The following is a 25512-nucleotide window of genomic DNA, read 5'->3' on the forward strand; positions in this document are numbered from 1 at the left end:
CCTGTGGTAAAAAGTGGGTATATTGAAACGTACAAACGAAAATTTGAAAAGTACAATAGAAGATATCTGATACGCATATCTATCAACTAGTGGATATCATTTTTGCCGAAGCAACTTGACCTATTGATTTGAAATTGGAATCAAAGATAAAAAAAAACGTACGTTATAAAAATTCCTGATCCAACAGCAATATTTTGAAAATTCTTTATACTTATTCTTTTCGCCGTCAGTCATATCCAACGAATATTGGGAAAAATTGTCGACGATATATTGAGAAAGAAAGAAAAGAAAATTTACGAATGTTAATACCGTTCTCTCTTTCTCTGCTAAAGCGACTAATTATTTTTACGTTTCAATCTTCGCAATAGTATTTTTCGATCTATAGGATTCGATAGAATTTTTCATCTGGGAATACTTTGGATCGATGGAAGAACAATTACAATGGTTGTTCTCGGACATTCGCAATCTCCTTCTTCCTGTACAAGAGCCGTTCAATAACTTCCTTCGTCCGGCAAAGCGCACATTAACAGCGATAAAACGCACGTGAAGAGAGAACTTTCCAACGATTTTACACGATGGAGCTGAGAGTCACACAAATTTGATAAACTTTGACTCCCTACCGTAATATAAATGCAAACACAAATTTTTAATGCACAGTATAATGCGTTGTTATAAATTTGAATTCTTATGCCTTTGTACGATGCAGATTATAAAAATAATATTTGCGTGATCTTTATGCCATACGCGTAGCGTACATTATGATAATAATAATAATATTAACTTTATTGAAATGTAAGTGAAATGAATTATTATGCATAGAAATAAAAATATAGAAAGCTGCACCTCAAGAGTTGAAGTATCAGCACAACGTGCATTATAAACTTGGACCTTTAATAAAATTAAAATAATAATAATTCATAATGTGCAGATGTGAGTTGATATTAAGGCATATACATGACCATGTACACGTAATGTTCAGTTTGAAAATAGTTATTTACAAGTAAAAGTTTATATGTCAAAATGGATGAATTAAAAGATTTATTTATGAGTTAAAATATAATATTTCTATGGCAATGATATAATAATATTTATAATAATAATCTTTGATTTTCATGTATATGAAATATTAAGTTGATGCAAAAATAACCGTTTCATTTTAAATGTTTTGATGTTTATTTTGGAATAAATTTTTTTTAACAATGTAACAATGTATCATTTTAAAGCAAAATTTGCTGTACTAATTTATGCTAGCGGTTTGTTTTTATTGTTTATCCTTATTTATTTTAGATTGTCAAGTTAAAGGTGAAGGAAATGCGAATTCATGCGATTTTATTGTACGAATTTAAAATAAAAACAGCAGAAACTGCTCGCAATAACAACCAACCATTTGACCAGAGGACTCAACAAATATACAACTCAATATTATTTAATTCCGAAATTTGTAATGGAGCGTGAGTCTCAAAAATGAGAAAAATTGCGAGCATGCTTTTTCCATCTCTAATTTGATAGCCTAAAATAAACAAGAATAAAGTAAAACCAAGCCATATAATTAGCATATAAATCATTAAATCGAATTTTGCGCAGTAAAACGATATATTACATGAACGTAGTGAAATAAAAGTTTCAAAATAAACATCTAAGTTTAAAATAACAAAAACCACCAATCATTGTTGCACCAATCTAATAATTTCCTACGCTCGAGCGTAGTATGATGTGATTATTAATATTATAAGCAACTCCTAGTTTTACGATACATTTCCTTTGCATATAACGTTAAGTCAACCCACATATACTGCAAAAGTTTTGTAATTTTTTTGCATCTCATGAAAACTTAAGTATAAAAGGTCTGTAAAAGGTCTTTAAAAGGTTTTGAAAAAATTTTTCTGAACCAAACATGAAACAAACATTTTTTTCTCTTTTTTTTTTGTTTTTTTTTTCCGGTAAACCCTTTAGTTTCGAAGTTTAAAAACAATTCATAAAAAATGAGTTTTACATTGAAAATTCGATATTATCACGAAAAATTATTATAACAATTTTTTTTATAAAGGCATTTAGAAACATTTAAAGCAATAATTTTTTAAAGCCTATTTTAAATACTTTTATATCGAATTTTGTTTGATGTTTTATCGAGCTGCAATACTTCACAATAAAACAAAAATATTGAGGAAAATACAATTTTCGATTTTATGTAATTTAATAATAAAATGTTACAGAGACAAAATTAAAACACCGATTTAAAGTTCTATCCTTGCTCTTTAAAATGTGTGTTTAAAAACTCCTCTACTACTTTTTTTTTCACCAAGATATTTAATTTTTCATGAGATGCGAGAAAATCACAAGCGTTTCCAAAGTTTTCATCTACAATGTATATACATACGCCAGAAATTGAATAGCACGGTTAGAAACTGCGAGACCATAAAAGCGAATGTGCGGTAGTGTCGTTAAGACTTCATCATTATAATCAAGTTGTGCGTCCCCCAAGTCTCTGCAAGACTTGAACTGATCCAGCTTAGGATTTACAGGGATTGCATCTTTCCTCATCGAAACACCCTTTCAGTTTTAATAATAAACGAGGGTAGAACGCATGTCTAACGAGGGTTTGTTACCAAATAAATCTTTTTCTCTTAATATCGCACACATAGAAAAATTGGTTTTAATTATACACGGTTAGTTTTAATTATACTGCGAGGCACGACAGAAGCTTTCGTAACTTTGGGCGATTTTTCTTTTTATCATAAGGATGTGAGAGCGTCGTCTAAATATCGCAGGAAACTAGTGATATTATGCGAAAGCGGGTAATACCTCCCGAATCAATATTCAAATTATTCTGGAAAGTAATGCGGGTAAATGTTTCGCTTTACAAGTAGCACGCAGTGACGTAAACGCGGCGATATTTTACACCCGGGGGTTCACGTGCCTTATCGTTAATTTCTTAAATGAAATCCGGACGCTTCGATTAAATATGCGAATGCCTAATGTCCTTCACTTGAAAAGAGAAAGAGGAATTTCTTTTCAACAAGAGTTTTGCAATGAAACATTCTAAATTGACATCGACAGAACGTTCGTTACGTTTCTTGTATTGATTATATAATAATATAAAAATGTGCGTGTGCTTACACATAAAGATATCTAAAAGAAAGAAAAATCGAAATGTCGCAGGAAACGGTATAGAAATGTCAACCTCGTACATGTAAGTTCACTTCTTAAGACAATAACTTTTTATCAAGGGCTAACACTTCTTATTTTTATTTTCCGTTGTTTCCATCAACGATTTACCGTGAGACGTCCACGCAACAGATCACCAAGTACAGGACCATTGGAAACTCCACAGTGGATGTTTCTATCGGATTATACTTCGGGGACTGTAAGAGTGATATGGGTTAATCCCCAAGCACGAAGCATGACTTCTTATTTGTCACGTGTAACCATTACATGGATTATGAGGGCGAACGTGCTTTGAATCTCTCATCATCCTGTTTATATGACAATATCACCTCTCAAAATTTAAGGAGCAATAATAAATTTAATCCCTTCAAACTTTAAATTTAATTAAAACTGTGTGATTAAAACACGCCCTTAACATTCCTTTTTATATGAATCATACAGATGCCGAGATATTGTAGCAACAATTCCGATGTAGCAATAATTCAGTCGTGGATTTTTAGTAGACGGAAATAACATTTAAAAAATTTGGAATTCTGCAATAAATACTTCACTACGTTAAATACGTTACTTTGTGTTGAGATAAATAAATATCTTTCATTACATTTAACTGAAATTGATTTAGGTGAGTATACGCAATTAAGAAAATTGCGATTTCTAGGATATATAGCTAGACGATGTATATAGATATCAATTGTGGAAATAAATTTCAGAAAATTGAGATATACTGCAATTAAATTGATAAATTATTACAATTTTGAATTCAGATTTTCCACGCAAAAAAGGAGAAAATTATCGTACACAAAACACATAGATTGTTTGTAATATAATAGAAAATTTCTCAATAAAGCTTCCTCTTAATTCACGTGTTACATTTCGAGCATAAGCAATTAGTTCGCAATATTTTATCATGTGTGCGACTTGCTCGACTAAGTTAATAATCGATCGTTTGTTTGTAATTTCCAGCAATTTACCCATCACGTTACCCAGAAATTATCTGGAAAGATTATAATTTATAAAATATGTACATATTAAATTATTTGATGAAAGACAACGTCTCTTGGTTAGTAACCTGATAGAATGCAAGTAAAAGTCGGAATATCCATTTTTCTTTTTCCCTCGACAACCGTTTCCAATTCGATTTGCGAATAAACGACTCAATGGCTACGATTGTGTACATGATTTTCGCGAACGTAGGCCTATATTTTTTCAGGATCGCTAACCCCGGATGAAAGTTTTTTCGGTAAATACAACCTTTACGTGCATCGTGAAAAGACGATCTTTTTTCGCAAGCACGCTCTGTTTTCGCGAGACAAAGCGAATAATTTCCAATGAAAATATTTTAGAACTAAATAATATCGGAAAAACATGGGGCGGGAAAGCAGCCCAATTCAGCAAGTAGGTTAACTATACTTGACGTTGTGAAAACGGTTGGGTTTAAACAATGTTATTTTTGCATCCTTGCGAGACAATGTGAGCATTTTATTCTGAATTTTTTGAATATTTTTCATGCATATTTTATTCTTACGTATTTTATTCTCACTTCAGTCATTTGCATAATATATGTTTAGAAATAATTTCTCTTAATATTTCGATATTTTTGTTGAGAAAAGAATTTTTATAATTTTTTATACTAACTTTGTAAGAGATATTCTTAAAAATGTCATATGTCACACAATTTCATGCGCTGATTCCGTTAGAAATTTTTACCTTTATCAATTTTTGTAGAGAATTTACAAACTCAGAGCTCATCGTGTGATCTCCATATAAAAAGTTATGGCGTGTTGAAGAATAAGATGTAATATACGAGGCGTACAAAATTATTTTGTACCACGGCTTACAAAGAAAGCGAGCATTGAAAGAAATATTCTGATATCCCCCGAGAACCCTCTCTCTTTCAGCAACTTTTTCACAAGCTGCTGAGCTCATACATTCACCTTGGATCCCTTAAACCCTAGATGTAGCCTTTCGCCAATGTGTGACGGAAACGCGTGACGTTCCCAGCGGTGCCAGCGGCTTATATCGATAATTTATGAGAAAAGATTTCGCCGGTTGATAATATTAAAAGATGAACAGAAAAGAATTTGGCTTTAACATGGAATTGATGTCCCAACAAAACAGATGCAACTTCTGTTAAAAGTGTAAAACGTTCTTAAGCTTCTTTTTATGACTTTAGCATATTTCGAAGCAGCTTATGAAGTGACAAGCGAAAATAATATCACGCATGTACAGTGCAAAATAATCGTATTTGTTGGAACTATATTTTATTGCAATGTCTGGTATTTAGTAGGATGTACTCTGTCAATTTACGCACTTAACCTCTACGCATTAAGCTGTAATTAAGTGCGAGAATTTGCTAATGAATACGTATTAACGGTAAAGCGCGCATTTGCATCAAATGTAATTCATACATCTCATTACGATTTTAATGAGAAGTCTTTGAATTGAACTCACATCCTACATAAAATTAATTGTGTGATTTGCTGCGGTGCGAGTAATAGAATTAAATTAATGTCAGCAATCGAAAGTATTTTATAATATAATTAGATTTTATCCTTATTTAAGAAAAATGTGGAGCGTGTTTCAATTATTCCAAATGTGATAATCATGGCATATAGCTCGTCGATTATCTAGAAAAGAGAAACTTGCTGTGCATCATTATTGGAATGATTGAAGAAAGAAATCTCGGAAAAATGATCGCATTCGAAAAAGAAAATGGTGCCTTCTCAGCAGGACAACGTATCAGCTCACGTATCCAATTACCATGATTGAACTGTATGAATTATGCTACAAATTGGTTCTCTCATCCCCCTCGTACCTGAGAGACTTTTTTGATCTCGAATTTATGTATGAAGAAATGGAGGGGGGGGGGGAAGAATTTACGATCAAAGATAAACCCAAGCAGCAATATTGCAGCAACGTTGCAACCCTGTTGCATATTGCTGCAATGTTTCATGCTATGTGGGAAGTGATTGCAGTAGTAAATGAGTATCTTGAGGATTTGGCCAAATCTACTTTACTGACGGAATAAAGGGATTAGAAAACAGATGCATTAAGCTAAAAAAAGACTATGTTGAAAAATAAAATTGATCTTGTCCAAAAGTGTAAGGGTTAAACTCGAAACTTATGTAGCAATCTTCGTAAATAAAGAGAGAAGAAATTGTAAACTGTTGATGTTACTAATTTATTGCGTGACGCACACAAAGCAAAGAAAAGCTGTCTGTAGGAGAGTATCTAATTTGTCCTTAACAATAATTTAAAAAAAAAAATGCTGTTTCTTATGTGTGAAACTTTGCTTCAAAATTTCTGAAAGCTATCCACCGACTTATAATATGCGGGCAGTAATTTAATAAATCTAAGTCGGTGATGATAAATTATCGTTACGTGAACTATCTCGTCGAGCGACGGCGAAAGGCGAGTACGTGACTTCGTCGACGACCTGCATATCGCTCGACGGGAAGACCGACGATCGTCGATGAACGAAATAAGACGAGGACGAGCGGCAGCGACAACGACGACGCCGAGGGGTAAGATGAAGATGGTGCAAGCAGCCCCGCGTCGCGCGCGACGGGGCGCCGGAGACTAGAACGAGGAAAAAAAGGGCGGGAAGCCAAGAGGAAGCGAAGAAGAATCGCATCGACGGCGATGATCGTCGACGTAGGTAGGTCGCCGCCTCCGCCGCCTCCGCCGCCTCCGCCGCCTTCGTCGCCGCCGCGTAAACTGGATCGGTGCAATACAACGAAGCCCGACAGCATGGAGCCGGTCGTTGCTCCACTTTACATGCATACGCATACGCGCGCACGATCGTCTCGGCTATCCGCAATCGTCCGCCCCGATCGTGTGGTGGATGCGTTTCGTTATTAGCGAGCGAGAGAGAATTCATCGCGCCTCTCGGCATACAAATCATCGTCGAATACGTGAGCGGGACGCAACTATCACGGATTTCGCAACGCGATGGCTAAGAATCACTCGCACGTGTACCGCCTACGTAGGCGTGCATGTACGCGCGTGGAAAAATCACCGCGAGCGATCTCCAGCGGTAGGATTTTTAGGAGATCCTCGTGGAACTGCGGGGATCGTGCAGTCGCTACGTGCGACGGGACGTTACGTAACGCAGACGTGCAATCGTACTGTTATCTGGGGTATTCCGACAATCGATGCCATTTTCGGAAGCAACGTCTCGTGCGGAATCGCAAATTTTCCAACTGATATGAAAACGAATAAGGGTAATATTTTTTTAATAAGAACTCGATTTGAAATTCATTTTTATTCGCCAATTCGGTTAAAGTACATTCTTCGTCGGAGAGATGTTCGTACATTAGGAATTTTTTCATCATCATCATTATTGTTTCATTACTTTATTTTATGTTTCTGCACGAAGGCGAGAATTATAATATAAACTTTTTTTTTTCTTTTTGAGAGCGTAAATTCTCATGAGACGTGGAATGAATCAGTAATAAACCGAGAAGCATTCCGCTAGAATATGCAAAGCCCTTGCTGTGTTTTCAATGTATATTATAAGCTTTAGAATCGCGCCGTTATTCGCATATTCATAGAATAGCCGCATTGAATATCTTTTATTCAATATTATGATAGTGACATTTTGTCTTTACTGTGTGCACTGTCAACATTGCGGCCACGCATGACACGCATATACTTGACAAAATTAACATTTACGATTGAATTTAAATACCGATACAATTTTCATCTCCATCCTTCTTACGCGCGCATACAGGAATCCTAATTCGATGCAACAGTTAAGTAGCTATTTTACGTGTTAATTAATTGATGATTAAAAATCCGATTACGCTTGATGCTCTTGATATAAATTACAGGGTATCCTTTCCAGCTAACTGTGTTACATCCTATACGCGTGATCAATCCTGGGCGCAATTAATCGGATCGAATAATTCACCGCACATCCCTTCGAGATAGGACCGACATATATACATTGCGGGCTTCTACTATCAGGCATCCGTAGCGCGGCAGTGGTGAATTATACTCGTGGAAAAGCCATCTCGGCATTAATCACGCGTAAAAAGGTCAGCAGAAGTGGAAGTTCATAGAAGTCAGTTCGTAAAAGAGAACGAGGGCGTCCCGTTTTCGAAAAAGGAAAAGACGTTTGGTCCGCGCCATTAACATCAGAACCAGAAACTGGGTAGGAACGGTCAACGGCTCCACTGTTACCACCACCACCTCACTCTGACAAGAATAATACGGTCGCCAAAACACCACCGAAACCAGAGTAACGTCCTCGCTGCTCCAATTGGACCGCGTACGGGTCGATAATATCAGAGAGTGCTTCTTGCATGTCAAGATGAGGAAGAGGAGGTAAACGTCCGACGCCATTTCGTTGCAGCATCCGCACGACGCTGCACGCGTGTATGTGTGTGTGCGTGTGTGCGTGTGTCTGTGTTTGTGTGAGAGACGCGATTACGCTCGTCTCAATCCTCCGCAACATTTGGAGCTGTCGGAACGACCTCAACTTTAGAAATTAAATTTATGGCACCGATGCGACGCGAGCTTTTACAGAATGTTATACGACAAAAGCAAAACTATTTCCTACCAGTTCTACTGAACCAGTTCCACCAAAATTAAATTGCACTCGTGTTTACCGCGAGAATCTCAATAAATAAAAGTTTCTATCTCACATGCGTAATTATAATAATCCAGAGTTTGATGAGGAAACATTAGGATAAGTTGGGAATAACTATTGGCAGGTTATCTATATAAAATTATGTAGATAATCATCTAGTTAAAGAAATAGCTTCATCCTAACATTATCTAGATTATTACAATATATATTATTTTCATCTTTATCTATTTTTGTCAATCATGTAATGTGAGTTATATGTTCCATCTGTTTTTTAACTTTGATTTTTATTTGCGTAATAATTTCAAAGAGAAACATTCTTGTTAGATTTCAATTATTTAAAGAACTTTTGTTTTTAAGAAATAATGATTTAGAGACAAAAATATGAATATACTGTTTCATATCTTAAATTCTTTCGCTCAGTAGCGATAGTGTCTAAAAATTTATCGAGATAAAACCATATACAATAACTTTATCATCACAAATTAAAATTAAATTGCCTCTATCTTATCTAAGACACATTCATAATACATGTAATTTATTTTATACTTATCTAGATAATTTTAAATTATCTAAGCGCAACACTGCCAGTGGGACAATCACAACACTTTGCCTAAAATCCTTTCCTTCCCTCTTCACACAAGTAAACAAAAGGATTAGGTTACGCCAATTTTTTCACATTACGCTTTCGTTGAAACTCCAAAAGTGCGTCGGCGAGGAATCAACTTCAGTTTGAGCGATAAATCGAAACTCGGGCAAACTCGGTCAACAACTTTTTACAGATGACCTACCTACGCAACGCGTGATCCGAGAAGATTTGTCGTTTGCCGAACAGTTTCTCGCTTCTCCTCCAGGAACACCGGCGCAAATCAATACCAAAAAGAATGTCCAACACAAATAAGTACGTATAGGTGGTAGAAAACAACGAGGTAAAATGTCCGACGGAGCGTAAACAACATCCAATACCACGCGTAAGTGCTGACACGGCGCCCTAAGTGTAAGACTGTATTTGGGTTAAGCCATGATAACGCGAACGACGTGACACACGATAAATACGTACGGAGCGCCGCGTAGGGATGCATAAATTACAGATATTATTAACGGGTCACTTGAGCACACTTCTCTTTATTCCCAGAACAACCCCGAGCAACTCGCGGTATGTTGTTGCGCGAAAAAGGAATGCGAGAACGTTTTTTCACACGAAAATGCCACCTGTTAAGAGTTAAGAGGAAAAAAAGAAACCCCTCGAGAAGAGTGGGCGCAAATTCATCGCGCGCGACACATTTGCAAGCAGACCCGTTCGTGAAAGTGCGAAGAAGCACGAGTTTACAACATTTTTTCTAGTTTTCTTTATTTTTTTTTTTCACCCCCCACGAATAATCGAGAAAAATCCCCAAAACACACAGCTTTTGCATTAAGAGGCACTATTCGAAAAATAAGAAGCTTTTTTTCTTATGAAAATATTATAATCTCTTTCAAGTTTCCGAAGAATGAAATTTACGGCCATCCGCGAGGCTCGAATTTTAATTGAGCACTTAACCGCGATTGATTCTCGTGGCTTATTTAATTGTTATACCCATCAATCGCGTAAGTTTTCTCATCGCGACCAAAGCTTCTTATGAATCTATATGTTCAACTCGTTCGATATTTCTCGAGGCATCGAACTTCCAAGCGGATTATCCGATAAATGTTGCGACGCCGCCGTCGCCGGAAGTGCGGAAAATGGGCTGTGAAATTGCGAAATTCAATAATGCGAAAAATGTAGGCGGCACAAACGTGCATGATAAAGCAGGCACTAACATTCGTGGAAATTGAATATTACGTCACTGAATATGGGATTAATTGCGTGATGTAATCGCGTTACCGAACGCAGAATTAAATTGCATGGCAACCGCGGATAAATCGAGAGATTATTTTGTAGGAAGAGACGGGGCCGGGCAGAACTAACGTCGAATTCGGCGCTCTGTGTTTCCATTTTCCATTCGCGTTTATTCAAGCAAGTACATCCCGTTTATAACATTTGCGAGGGAGGCAGGGGAGGGGCTGGCAAACATTAGATGAATACAAATTAATTTAAAGCGATTATTGTCCTGTATCACAGATGGTAAAAGTTTTGCTCGGTAAATTAATGTTATGTCATAATTTGGAAATATATACTCAATCTCATGGCAATCAATCCAATGGACCAGTTATGTGCTAAGAGCTTTCTTTCTTTTTTCTTTCGCAACTCATTCCTGCACAATTAACGGATCTCTATTTGTAGACGATTCATTCAGCGTTTTTAAGTAACTCCCGCTTTAATTACTTTAGTCCAAATCTCGCAATGGGGCAATGAAAATCTTTTATATCACTGCAAGAGATCTGTGACTCAAAAATGAATACTGAAACCTAAACCAGCGAGAATATTCAACGCTCAGTGAATCGACCGGCTTCAGGTACAACCAAAGACAAACAATATTTTCCAACGAGTTTTTCACTAAATCCACTGGCGAGAGAGAAACAATAAAGTCCTCGTGAGTTGAATATAAAATGCATTCACCGTATAAGAGAGATCGATTCTGTTGCACGTTCTTTACACGATACATCGTCCCAATAAAATTGCAGAAAAGTTTTGCTTAAATATTTTCTCTTGCTAAAAAATGTACAAGTAAAACCGAATTTCATTAATTTCTCAATATTTTATATCGTCTTAATACCGAAAAAATAATTGAATTATAAATTCCTAAAATCACAGTATCCGCTATTTACATTTTATCTACTTCTTTATATCTATAAGGGAAAAAATGATGTACTAACATTTCTCTAATTGAAAATAATCTTGTTAATTAAATAGTACTAATAAAACAAATACGTCATGATCTTGTTTTAATAAAGTATTAATTTTATTATTAGCGTTATTGAATTAATAAGATTATTTTTAATTAGACAAATATTAATATAACGTTTTTTTTGTGTCGTGTATCATTCGAATCACATACACATCTTTGAGACTTTCAAATCAACCAATGCAAATTTTAAATTTGAGCTTATATACCTCGTTCTATAAATAAACAATTCATAATTTTTTTTAACTCAATAGCTTCCAAGAAAAGAGTTTTGCATATTTTTATATCTGATCATATATTTTGTACATTTTCACAGACTGTTGCATATGAATCACATAACATTTGTAACGGTCCAGCGACTGCTCTTCCCTCCGTATGATTCTACGGTCCATTGTCCACTTTGAATATACGATTTCAACTTTATTTCTATTTTTCACGCAATTTCGATTTCGAAGATAAAACTGACAAATGAAATAAAACCATACATCGCAGTTGTTAGTTCACCGCTGAAAAGAATGATGCGTGCAGTTTTAACGCAATAAATTTCTCTTTCTCTTCTCATAATAACCATAAGTTCCTTTCAGTTACATAAAATTACTCACGCATTAATTTGACTTTAAGACCGGACACCGTTATGCAAATGCTGATGGTGACTACATTCATGGGGGTATTAAATTCCCGCTGACCTATTTCCGTGTAACACCTTTCGAAATCGTAAATATTCCTAACTATAAATCACATTAAGCGCACGTTCGGGCTCATAACTATGTATTCCTTTCCTACGGTCACATCGGTGATAATTGCATGTTGTAACATTACGCTTAATGCGTTTTTGCGTATGATTCATAGAGTGAAAAGAACAATTCTTGACAACAGGTCACGCTGATGATTTTTGCAAGTCGTAATTCAGAAAATGGTAAAAGAAAACGTGAATACGAATTCTATTTTGGGAAAAATGCATTTAAAGTTTGTATTTATCCTGTAAAATACGCGGAAGTAACTTTCTTAAGTATTGATCAAACTAAACTTGCGATCGAACAAGAGTATTCCATGCAGAATAGAATGAAAGTTTTAAACATACTTGTCTTGTTCAGACAATTTTGTTCCATTACCATAATCATATTGAATTTTACTTAATCTATCAAAAATTTACCTAACGTAATTAGCAGTAACATACAATAAATAATAAATAATATATGTGTGTATATACATACATACATATATATATATATATATATATATATATATATATATATATATATATGTGTGTGTATAATGTAATTATGCAATTGCAATAATTATTATTTGCACCTGCCGCGCCGTCGCGAAAAATAAACGCTAGCGCACGTTATGCGCAATGTCGATTACAGATTCTAAATATAGAATTCGTATCAACAAACATTAGGACTAATGATTAATTTGCTGATAGATTGCGGCGAAAACGCATTGCGCAGCCAACCGCAGCTGATCGTTTGCGTATTATCGATTGACCTGAAATTAACATTCTTCGGCGCACAAGCTTGCGACCGATATCAAACGGAATCATTTCGATCGCAAACTGCACCTTACTTATCCCCTTTGCCGTTATATAATTATTCTTTGACGCATTAACGTACCGCGATATTCAAGAATATGGAATATTTCCATTATAAATAAGCGTACTACGCATATGCAATCGAAAACGCGTAATAACGGTTATGAAATTAATTCCACTTTTTGATTTAGGTACGTATGTATACAAAAGATATATTAAAATACATTCATTATTTTTCCCTCAAGTATTGTTTATAATTTATCGGTTTTAAATTATTGAATTAAATTACGCGTTTCACAGTAATACATGTATTTAATTTATCTCATTTTATAACGTATAATTCTGTATGATTTTTCAAAATATCAGTTTGATTAAATTATTAGTAAAGCTGATATGTCATGTAAACGTATACGCTCTATGACATGCATGGCAGCATTTCATACTTTCATAAGCGAGAGTAATCAAGCCGATGTTCATCCATGAGCATTTAATCGGTAAATTATATGTACCAATATTAGTGGTATTAAGTATTCTCTAATGTTAAATCCAGAGCTATCTGATAAATATCACATATAGCCATCAACGAAGTAAACGTCTATCTCTAATTAATTCTGACAATTAAAATGACTGTACAAAATTAACAAGTACTGTAATTAACTTTATCGTACCTCTTCGTCATATAAATTGATATCATAAATATTGTAAATAGAAAGTACAACTTTTTTTTTATTGCATTTTTTTTTCTTTTTTGTCTTTTTGTACACTTTTTATTTATTTTTTCGTATATTTATTTACTTGCAAAAAGGAAGCATTTACGCGTACATATTTTTTAATGATATCTTCAAATTATTAAGTGTCGCGGAAAAATATGTGTGCAAAATTATTAAGTTATCCGTTTTACGCTGTACTGCGTTCCTTTAATCCTTTATATTACGTCATGTCCAATCCTACGCAACATGCTCACAAAGTTTGTCCATTCGCATGTTTGTACACGTAGGTCATTCCACAACAAAGCTAACGAACAAGCTTCTCTATCATGATTAAAGATGAATGTTTTCCGAGTAGCTAACAAAATTTTCCACGAACTGCGAAAAATTCTTGGGATATATTCTGTACCAAATAATATTATAATATACTGTATGGATACATTTTATTATACTTTGTTATTATTTTTTCTTTGCATTTAATTGTTTGATATTAAATAAGATAGAAATTACATTTACATTTTTTGATGCACTACAGTCATTTAGAAAAAAATCACAAAAGCATTATTACGTTTTTATAAAAAAAAAAGAATTGTTTTAACTTAAATATTTCATTATCTAAAAATTTTTGAGATTTCTGTATATGAATAGAGAAGTAAAACTTAGAAATTTAAAAATCTTGAATCTATTTAATCGACTGTGTGTTACATAAATAGAAATAATAATTAAAATTTTACAACGTATTGAAACACTATATTGAAACTAATATTTTAAATTCATGATTTTTAATTATAATTAGCGAAAGTAGATTAATGCAAATTGTATACAAAAAAAAAGTTATCTATTTGTCATAGTATTGGATCTAATATTTTCAATATTTTATAACTTTATAATTCTTAATTGGAAATTTAAAGAATAAATATTGAATAAACATAATTAAAGAAATCTATCAACATTATAAATTACGCGTCTTGAAACTTTTATTTAGCGATAAGTTATATATTAGAAATGTATATACATACATATTAAATGTTATATTTATTTATTTATACTTTTTTTGCAACAAGTTGCATTTTAAATACAAATAAATAATATATATATAACATTTAATAAATACACATATACATTATGTTTCAAAACAAATTTTCATGATATTTAAAAAACCCCGTGGCTCTCTAAAGGTTAAATAAACTGTTGATCCGTGAAAACTGAGTCATTTTAATAAATGGTAAATACGTAACCAATTTACGATCACAGTCGTAAAACCCGATTCGGAGCGTATGATTGCATCCGTGGTGTAAATCGCAGAATAATTTGAAAGGAAACGGGAGAAATGTAAATCTGGAACGATGAGGGTGTAAAGTGAAATGCATTCCCGAAGGAGCTAATCGAAATAAAAGCTGGCCTGAATATATTGTGCCCGCGAGTTTTATGGCCTGAACAACACGCAACTCGTTCGGGAAATCGGGAACGCGTTTATGAATGGGCAATAAACATTATCTCGAGATGACTCGCACACTCTTGCTCGCTTTTCAACTATCGCTCAGCAAGAAAAAAGAAAAGCGGGCAATGAAGAAATTAATCTGATCTCTATATCTCTAAAATACCCATTTGCACTGAAAGTGAAATTTTAGAGCGGTGTTAGAAAAAGCGATTAAATAACATTAATTAAAGTATAAAACTTGAACGACTGATGTTGGAATCATCTTTGGAACATCTTCGAAAATAATGTAAGTATGTTACGCAGGTTTTGATTGCGAATGATTAATTCTGCAGTCATGTAATTTAGTTTTCTCTTTATGTTTTCAGTTTTATTTTCAACGATTTTGTATAAGTATTATATGCAAGTTTAATTTTAATTCTACGTGACGGAATTTAAGGGAAAATATTTCATTGCGTTCTGTGTGGACGGTCATCGCCGTGCTAAACGAGACAATATAAAGTATATAGTCAAAATTTAAACACAGCGCACAAAGGAAATTACTTTTTTTCCGGGGAATTAAGTAACGCGTCACTGCTTTTAACGCGTTTCCGAGCTGTTAGTGCGAATTATCCTCGAATGAATCTGCTGGCTCGGTCGACTTTCCGAGATAAAGTTAGTCAGTTGTTGGGGCCGGCATTACAAAATTCTAGTTTCCTCTTATTATTTGTATGGCCCGTATTTTAAACCGTGTGTTATTTTAACAAGCGCGACGTTGCAGGCGCGCTAGTTAATATTTACAAATGCCCGTACATCCATATTTGACTTATGGTTATAGATCGCGAGAAACGAAAAACGAAAAAAAAATACGGGAGTGTGCCAGTTATTTTTCATAGATAAAATTTTGTCACGCTGTGTGTGATGTATTGCCCCTGTAGTATGGTTTAGAGATGGAAAGCGGTCGCACGCAAATTTTGAGTAAAATTTCAATAAATCAATTCGACTCGTTTGTGGTAAATAAAATTAATGCAGTTTAAAAATATACTGGAAATTGTTTACTGAGAGGTGATATTTCATGAATTATTTAATTATCCGATCGTTATTCAATACGCAAATGTGTTTATCTTGCAAAAAAGCGCTGAGTAAAATTGATGTATGAATTAAGTAAGACATCCCTTGGAAATGTTAAAACGCAATAACAACATTAGAGATAGTATTGTGATCGGCTAATTAAACTTTTAATAATTGTTATAACATATTTTATTAGTAAGATATTTATCCTTTTTGCTAATAAAATTTTATTATCGAAATGATTAAATTTAATCTGTTTCGCGTCATATTAATTACATTTCTTACAATATTTAAAATTTACTAACTATAAAATGTTTAATAATAAAACTTTCATTAAAAATTAAACTTAAAATATTTTAAATTTTAACATATATTAAAGTATTAAAATATTTCACATTATCGGCCGGATGAGTTCTCTATTTAAAATACTTTAGACAATATTTAACCATTAACTCAAAAAAAAGAAAAAATGATCGCTTGTCAAAATCTATCAAGGAATAAGTACAAAAGCTAGTGAACAGAAACCGAGCATGACAGGAGCAAGAAGGATCGTTTTTCATTCACAGAGTTGTCGCTGGAAGGACAATTCATCGGCACGTTCTCGCTCACAAAGAAAATGTCATAAAATTAAAAAAAAATAAATTCTACACGCTATCAAGCCACATGTGCGTATCGCAATAATGGAAAACGTATACTGTAACCACCGGAGGATATAATTACTGAAGACATAATTTAACATTTATAAAAAGATCGTAAAGAATGGAGTTCGAATCTACCCCTTTTTAATCTTCCACGGACGGAACGAAAGAACAAAAACGATTACATTGCAATGTGGCGTTATGTGCGCGTAAAGATAAATACGATATATCGAAATGCGCTTTCGTTAATATGAATCTATTTGTCGAGGAAGGGCTTTTGTGTACACGCACCGTCGATTCAAAGTCGAGATTAATTCAGATTTATATTCTCAACTAATTGCTGCATGTCCGACGTGAGATTGGACTGCGCAGCGTAAGCTCGAAACGTACTTTAATCAGCATCCACGGAATCGAGTCTTTAGGAAATTAATTGGTGGCTGTAGTTCTCGCGATGAAACAAGTCGGAGTTGCTTCGGCGCCGCGTGTTAATTTAATGGCACTTCCCCATTTATTAATTTGCAGTTGGAGTAACTTTAAAAAAGATTCATTTTAAAAAAAATTTTTCAACTTTTACTCTTAAAAAAATGTATGTCACACATACACACACGCGCGCGCGCACACTCATACGTACGCACGGATTGATAGAAAAAGTATTTGGAGAAAATTTTATGAAAGTAAACTTGTACGAAGGAAAAAGGCAGAAAAAGCTGAAATTTTTATGTTATTTTAATTCTTTACGAAAATTTTCTTAAAAGCATTTCGTAACTTGCTGAAATTATGATTTCTCAAGACGTACTCCGTACGTTGACGCTGCACAATTTTTAAGAATTGAAAGAAAGAGAGAATGAAGATTATAACATACAATCTTCTTTACTCAACACGCCAAGTTCCGAGCCTGACTCGAAGAAATGCAATAAGGAACTCGAATTTTACCAGGGGCTAGGTAAAATAAAAATTATAGCCCGCTGAGAAGGCGATTTTGCCCCGCAAGAAAGTTATTTCGCACCCTGAGTAAGATAGGAGCAGAAAGATATTTCAGAATCTATTCTTGTCGACGTGTCGTTATCATAAATCTTCAATATTTCAACTGATAGAAGCACATGCTCCGAAATACATACGAAAACGTTTTGACATAGTGTATCGTTCCCGTTACGGACATCAATAATAATATTTGATACATTTTTTAATATAAAAAAGATACCGAAGGAAAAATTAATAAATTTTAATACTTATTTGAATACAGTAATGAAATATTTACTAAAATATAAATATATATTTATTTTGTACGAGAACCACTAATTTAATTTACATATCATTTTTTCTTATAGAGTAAATATTTATACACCGTAAATAAATATTTTATTAATACTATTCGAATAAATATTTATTAAAATTTAAGAAATGTTGTCTCTCAGTGCATGAATCTTTCACACTCTATTTCTCTCTTTCTCTCTCATGTACCAATTAAATATTCCTGATTAAAAAGTAGAATTCTTTTCAATATTATATTAAAGTTATTCAATAATAAATCGAACGCGACTTAAGATCTAATTAATAAATAATGCTCAAATTGAACTTTCGTCGAAAAGTACGCGAAGAAGTTTATTTTGCGAAGTTTTTTCGAGTATAATATTACAGCGAAAGTAACCGAATTGATTTGCAGAGCGTACCAAATATTTAAAAGGTCAGAGAAAGAAATATCAGAGGTGGCACAGAAACGAAGAAAGATCACGGTAATTATTTATTTAACAATTGATAAATAATTATTATTGTTTTGCAAAGCTAGGCGCAATATTTATATTCATATTTCTTCACAAAGAAATCTAACGAAAAGATGTGAAAATGACACATTTTGCCTGACATCTTTCGTTAGTATATAAATGCTTTGCAATTTTTTAACAGAGAAGATGTTAACGAAGCGTTACGCTGACGCTAACGTAGTCCGATAACGTTATCGCGTTGCAATCTTTCTTAACAATGAGCCGTCTACCAGCGGTTCATCACTCGAGCTATCCTGGCGTGACTGAGCCACGTCGCAATTTACTGAGATTGTAATAGGGCGACACTGTGTCGCGCGTCGCGCAACAGATGTTTAAAGCGCACCTATCTACAATTCGGTGACAAAATTAATCTAATTAGCAATTACGAGATATCTCTTTGCGCGATATATAATTAAGATTGCAATTAATAACTGACCTCTTTTACTGAGAACTTGCATCCCCGATTTTCGCTTCTCTTTAGACTGATAAAGCAAGCGCTCCAGATATAATTGTTCTCTTCTACGCATACCAATAAAGATAAAAGTTTTCTGAGAAGCAGTATCAAACTGCAAATTTATTTACTTTATTCATTAATATTTCCGCTCTATTTTTTCTCCTTTGTAAAGAGAGTTGAAATATCCCGGTTTATTTTAAATATAGAACAGGCTGAAGCTAGTGAACCTATGGGTATGTTGACTAATTAGATCTATAAATAAAGCACTGGAGATAGCCGTATCGTAACACGCAGCACACAACATGCAGCACACTGCTCAGTTGTCCGAAGTATTTCGCACAGGTGTTTTGTAATGCAATTTGAATTTTATATTCCTTTTTTTTTTGTTTTGGATACACCTAATTTATAAGTAAATGTTAACAATTATCGTAATTATAAAATCAAGCCATTCTAAATATATAACATTTATATTATAATTAAAAATTAGTTAAATATAAATAAGTTTTATTTTGAATTTTAGTAAATTGTATTAAAATAGACAAAATATATTCAAATATATTAATGATATATCTTAATATATATTATATTTTTTAACAATGTTATACTCAACTTATTCCAACTTTATTTGACATATATAAAAGTGTATTCGAAAAACATATATTAAGTTATTAATTTTCATTTATTATTAAAATATTATTAAATAAATGGTATCTAGTAACTGATATAGAATTTGCTTTTTCGATAAATCTCTCAATTTTTTTATGCATAAAAATTAACAACTAAATATTAGTATAGTCTACCAGCTACAGTCTCCGCTACTGAACATTGTATAATGTTGCTTAGCAAAGTACAAAAACAGAATAACTAATGTCGAAAAAAGTTTATTCAAACGGAAAATGCGAATTACAGCAAAATGCCAGGAATGTAAGAATTCTGAGAAAAAGCAGGTGTCTAGTAATTTAATTATCCACCAATTTTACAATTTGAAAGTCTGACCTCGTGTATGCAAATGTTCTCGTGCTCTTTTCTAATTTAGATCCGTATTGTTTTACGAAGTAAAGGTGCCGCAATTTATCGTTAACTGCTTGGCAGGAAACCAAAAGAGCTCAAACGGCGTCGACTTCTCTTATCGTTCGTGCGAATAATTGCTAATTACTGATTCTAACTGCCGCTTCACTCTGAATGATTGGCACATAATTCACACTCGGAAAGAAAAATGGACAGCGAGGCTTCGCAGCCTTACTTTACAGATTCAAGTGTCAAAAGTTATGTAGACTATGTGGTGCTACTTAACTTTCGGCAGGCCTCGAGGTAATAAGCTGTCGTTGAGATAAGGCCAAAGTAACCACACGAACCTTTATAAAGTTGCAAATTTGTGTGAAAAATGTATTAAAAAGGACAATTAAACTTCGCGCGTACCACGACGCGGCTTAATGGATATTAATAAATGCACAATGAACATAAGAACGGGACTTAAGTTAGCGTGGCGGAAATAATGATAAAGATAACGAGGACCATTACGATGTTAATGCGCTTACCTCAAACCTTTGCATTTAAGATTAAAAATTTCTAATAAGAATTAAGATCAAACTTAAGATGAAACTTCTAATAGTTGTAACATGTAAACGCGCACGTTTTCATAATTGAAATTCACAATTGCACTACACTCGAACGCAGTATTCGTGTGTGTCGCGAGGTGTTGAGATTTGCGTCTTCATTAATTGTCAAAGTTAATCGATTGCCGAGTGTTCGACCAACTGTACACTTTGCCAATTCGAAACATCCGCGAGAGTGAGATTTTCGAAAGTCTCGCTAGTAAATTTCGAATTGGATAACATTGCATTTCTCCCAGAGCGACAGGCAAACTATTACTTGAAAAAGTCAATTCAAGTTTTAGACGAAGGCGCGCGTACCAGCTTTCTGAGATATCGTTATCCTACGTAGAAACTTTCCGCACCTACTCGCGTCTCTCGTACTCCACCGGACATATGATTCCTCCTTAAAGTTTACGAGACTCAATATTAGTTTATATTAGTCAGCTGAGAGGGATAAGAGCAACTTTAACCCGAAGCTTCCGAACAGTGCTGAGTGCTGAGTCGATGACAAAATGCGATGTAATTTTAAGTTGTTAAAGGGACTCACGGTCTCTGCCGGCGCGGCACGGATGGCGTCGGGATTGCTTTCTGCAAGACGTAATCCGGAGTGATTAGATCTCGGTGAAATTGATCTCGCGTTTTATTAACGGACAGTCTTTAACGCGGCCTTTGCGACTCGCTTCGCCGCCGTCGTCGTCGTCGTCGTCGTCGTCGTCGTCGTTGGCTGATCTTAAAGGTGCGCACGTGCGGCGCCCAAGTTCGCAGTTCGCGTTATAAACGTGCTAAAGTTGCGGTATGAAAGGACTTCGGTAAACCATTGCAATCTACCGCGTCAACCGCCCAACTCGAAACGATTGTGCGAATGGAAACCGCAGGGCAAGGGGGGAAATGTCACGTTGAAAGTACCTTTCGAGAATGCAGCCGCGCGCGAATATACGAGGTTAATCAGAATTTCAGTCCGACGTCGGCTCCGATGCGCGATCGATTTCCGCCGTGAGAGAGCAACAAGAGCGACAGACAACTCGAGAGGCACGATTACGAACGCGAAAGAAATGTGCTGCCACGCGTATACACGGAAAAATAGAGTGACAAACAGAAATACCTCTCGATCGAGTTTCACTTGATCCGCAAAAAATAGACTCAAATGCTATTTTTGCAGGAAGCAAAAATATAACGTAATTATTTTATCTCGAGGTGGTTTATTTTTGGAAATATAAAGTTTTATTAAAAGAACTTACATAAGAAACTGTTATCACTTTAAGAACGTTCGTGACAATTATGCAACAAAGTAACTCTGATTACGTATCTGCCTTCTTACATAATTCGTAAAGTAATTTTCACTCTTCCCTTTCCTCCCCCCCCTCCCCCATTTGTTATTCTCGATTTATTAAATCAGTTAATAAATTGACTATTAAACGCACACGATTTGATAGTTTAATTAATTTTTTTATTGAATAAAATTCTTTCTTCCATTTAATTTAGTTGCGGAAATAAATTTCTGATCAAATGTATACAAACATCTCTATTTAAAACTTTTCTATAATATTGCTCTATAATAAATTTAAAAAATGGAGAGTAAAACATTTTGTTATAATAATTAATTGCGTAATTACGCAACAGAAATTGTGGAAAAAATTTGCATTTATACAGAAACAAATTCAGTTGCTTGCAGCGACAAAACTTGGATTGATGAACTTGTAAAGATGATGAGGATTGTCATTTTTTAATGAACTGTATATGCATGTGTGTAAGTCTAGGTGCATGTAACTCGACAGTTGCTTGAAATAGCAAACTATGTTCAACGCGATAGGTAACGTGATCTACAATATTTTTGCGTAGTAGATCAGAGGTACTGCTGCGGCGTGCAATATGAATTGAAAATGAATTAGCAGCACCGCAATCATCAATTAATTTCTGTTGGAAGCTATAAAATAATTATATTAATAATTCTTTTACACACCGAAGAAAATTAATGCAACTATCCCATATTCCCCGTATTTTATTTTTGATATTAGAATTACTGAGTAGTGTATCATTTGATTAAAAACAATGAAAACAACAATAATTACACAATAACCTTCTATGTGAACATATCGATAAAGCTCAAATTTAATAAAGCTTTACGTTTTATTAAGAATCTTAAAGCGAAGACTATTATTTTACAGCTATATTCTTCTATAAAAAAGACACACTTTATTTTTTATGGTTTTCAATATTCTCGAAAAAAAAATATATAAATAATATATCTTGTTCTCTCCCTGTTCATCCTACTGAATAAGGATTACCTAAAGTAATTATTCAAATAAAACAAGACGAGCTAAGGAGCCGTGCTGAGTGTTGTGCGCCAAAAACAAACAAATGCCAAATAAATGTAAACGTTTCGACTTTTAATCGACGGTCTTCTTCAGTACAAGAACTTAGATTCTATAACAACAAGTATTACAAATTACATTAAAATTAACACATTAAATTAGTTGACAAATAAAAATCTTTTACCGAATATAAAAATGCTACATCTGTTTACAAAATTCGTGATATGTCGGGAACGCCGTAGTCTAAATGATAATCTCGAAGACCGTGAATATTTTATTTGTCAACTAATTTAATGCGTTAATTTGTGATGAGATTTGTAATCTTAATGTAATTTGTAATGCTTGTTGTTATAGAATCTAAGTTCTTGTACTGAAGAAGACCGTTGATTAAAGGTCGAAACGTTTACATTTATTTGGCATTTGTTTGTTTTTGGCGCACAACACTCAGCGCGGCTCGTCCTGTTTTATTCGAATTATTATTTATAAGAGTCTTGAAATTGTATTTGTTTTTAATTTTTTTAAGTAATTATATTAATATTAAAATCATACGTGTGAACATTCGAAATTATTAAAACTTGAAATTCTCGCAATGCTACGAATATTATGATACAATTGTTAATACTTTCTATGCGACGGTCATTATAGAAAAATAAAACAATAAAAATAGATCAATATATACCACAAAGTAACAGTTTAACAAATAGTTAACGATTATAATATATCTAATTATCCAAATATTAACATTTTACTTAAAAAAAAAATAAACTCTTTCTCGTAAATTTATTGTTATTCGAGTCTCCACAAACACTATTTGAAAACAGGTAAAAGACCGCACAATGCTTACTTGCAACTCTTCTGTCCACACAATACGTTCATTCATATTTATACGCTTGTGCGCATTCCAACATAACCAGCAGCGATTTATATACAATCTTCCGACCACATTACATTTTGAAAAATCCGCGAACGGTCGAGCTACAGGTGAGCTGTATATCGTATATATATATATGTGTGTAGTACGTCGAAGAAACGGAAATTAATTTCCGAATTGCTACTTACGTGCAAACAGGTCACGCCGAAAGAAAGAGAAAGAGAGAGAGAGGGAGAGTTGCGTTTAACAGGTGAAAGCGGACTTCGTGCCGAGCGCGGGAAAACTGTTCTCCAAATCGACGATGTGGATGTCTGTGCGGCGATTCCTCCAACAAAGTGACGACCGTGGAAATCGAAACTCTTTCGCGGCTCGCGAAGTCGATGACGGGACACTTTGACCCCGAATGTGCGTTCCCTAAATGGCTCGCCGAATAGACCTGACACGCTGGTAGACGAATACGGCAATGCGGGCGAGCTAGCTCTGTCCGGTCTCGGTTGTGCCGGGTGGTATCCTCGATGGTCTTGGCGTCTGCGCTCTCGTAACCTTCCGACCTCTTCCACCTGCGCACTACCACCATTTCATACGTTCTAGAGCATGCCGGAGTGCAGCCGTGTCAACCATCTCATTCTCTCTCTCTCTCTCTCTCTCTCTCTCTCTCTCTCTCTCTCTGTTCCTTCTCCTTCTTCCTCTTTCTTCACTCATTCTCTCTCTTTCTCTTTCCTTTATAAAACTATCTTTCTCTTTCTTATCGAAGCACCTGATGGTTCACCTGATGGATATGAGGTGAATGTTTGCACTAGTATTTTCTCAATGAAATATCGCTTGCGAGGACGCGTCGAACTTTGGTTTCGACGTATGCACATTTCAACATGTCGTCAACAACTGTTATGATATGTTATAAAAAACGTAGCAAGAAAAAATAGTACATATTTGTACACAAAAACACGGCATATTTTATTTCAACGTACAGTCAAGACTTTTTGTCAATACTTTCTGCTACAAATCTACGGGAAATTTTTTTTTAATAAATGTTTAAAATAATCCTTTCAGGGTGATAACTAAAAAATGAATAATTAAAGTTGCAAGTCGACATGAAAACAATGCTAGATTGGCTACAAAATATTTGTGGAATAATTTTTGGAGCTGCCATAATAAAAGAAACAATTTGAATTTTTTCCGTTTCTTCGTCGTTACATGATATTTTAATTTGTGCTCGGCATAGCGAGCTTTCCATTATTCACGAACAGGCGGTCTGATACGAACAGTTGAATTATGTCAAATTTATAATGAGCTTTATCTCTTGGAAGTTGAATTGACTTTGGATTTGCGTAACGTGCGATAAAATCGAACGTTCAATATATGGTCAAATATTCGCGAATATGTTACGATGAATTTTCCTTCTCAAAAGCCGCTGATACACCTTGGGACGAGGTCAATGTTTGCATGCCAAACTTCCATGAGGATGAAACTGCTTCTACTGCTCCGCTAGGTAGATTTGGTACACATATCAATCTCATGTGGCCTCAGAAAGCAAAGGAGAATTAGTGATTTTTATTATGCCATTCACACGGTA

The 25512-nt window shown here is 34.4% G+C and overlaps 1 protein-coding gene across 2 annotated transcripts in view; it reads right to left on the reverse strand.

Annotated features, from left to right (window-relative positions):
* LOC105203745 (ras-related protein Rap1) overlaps positions 1–24436 on the reverse strand; it is a 36010-nt gene extending 11574 nt beyond the window's left edge. Inside the window, exon 1 of one of the 2 annotated variants that reach the window (XM_011172632.3) lies at positions 24128–24436. The gene's annotated coding sequence lies outside the window, so the exon portion shown is untranslated. Of the gene's footprint in view, positions 1–6546; positions 6563–24127 lie in introns of those variants that run through there. The other variant, XM_039446567.1, reaches the window with a different exon arrangement.
* Between the last annotated feature and the right edge of the window lie 1076 nt (positions 24437–25512).

Source organism: Solenopsis invicta, chromosome 1, assembly GCF_016802725.1.
Source record: "Solenopsis invicta isolate M01_SB chromosome 1, UNIL_Sinv_3.0, whole genome shotgun sequence".
In the NCBI taxonomy this organism is placed as follows: Eukaryota; Metazoa; Arthropoda; class Insecta; order Hymenoptera; family Formicidae; genus Solenopsis; species Solenopsis invicta.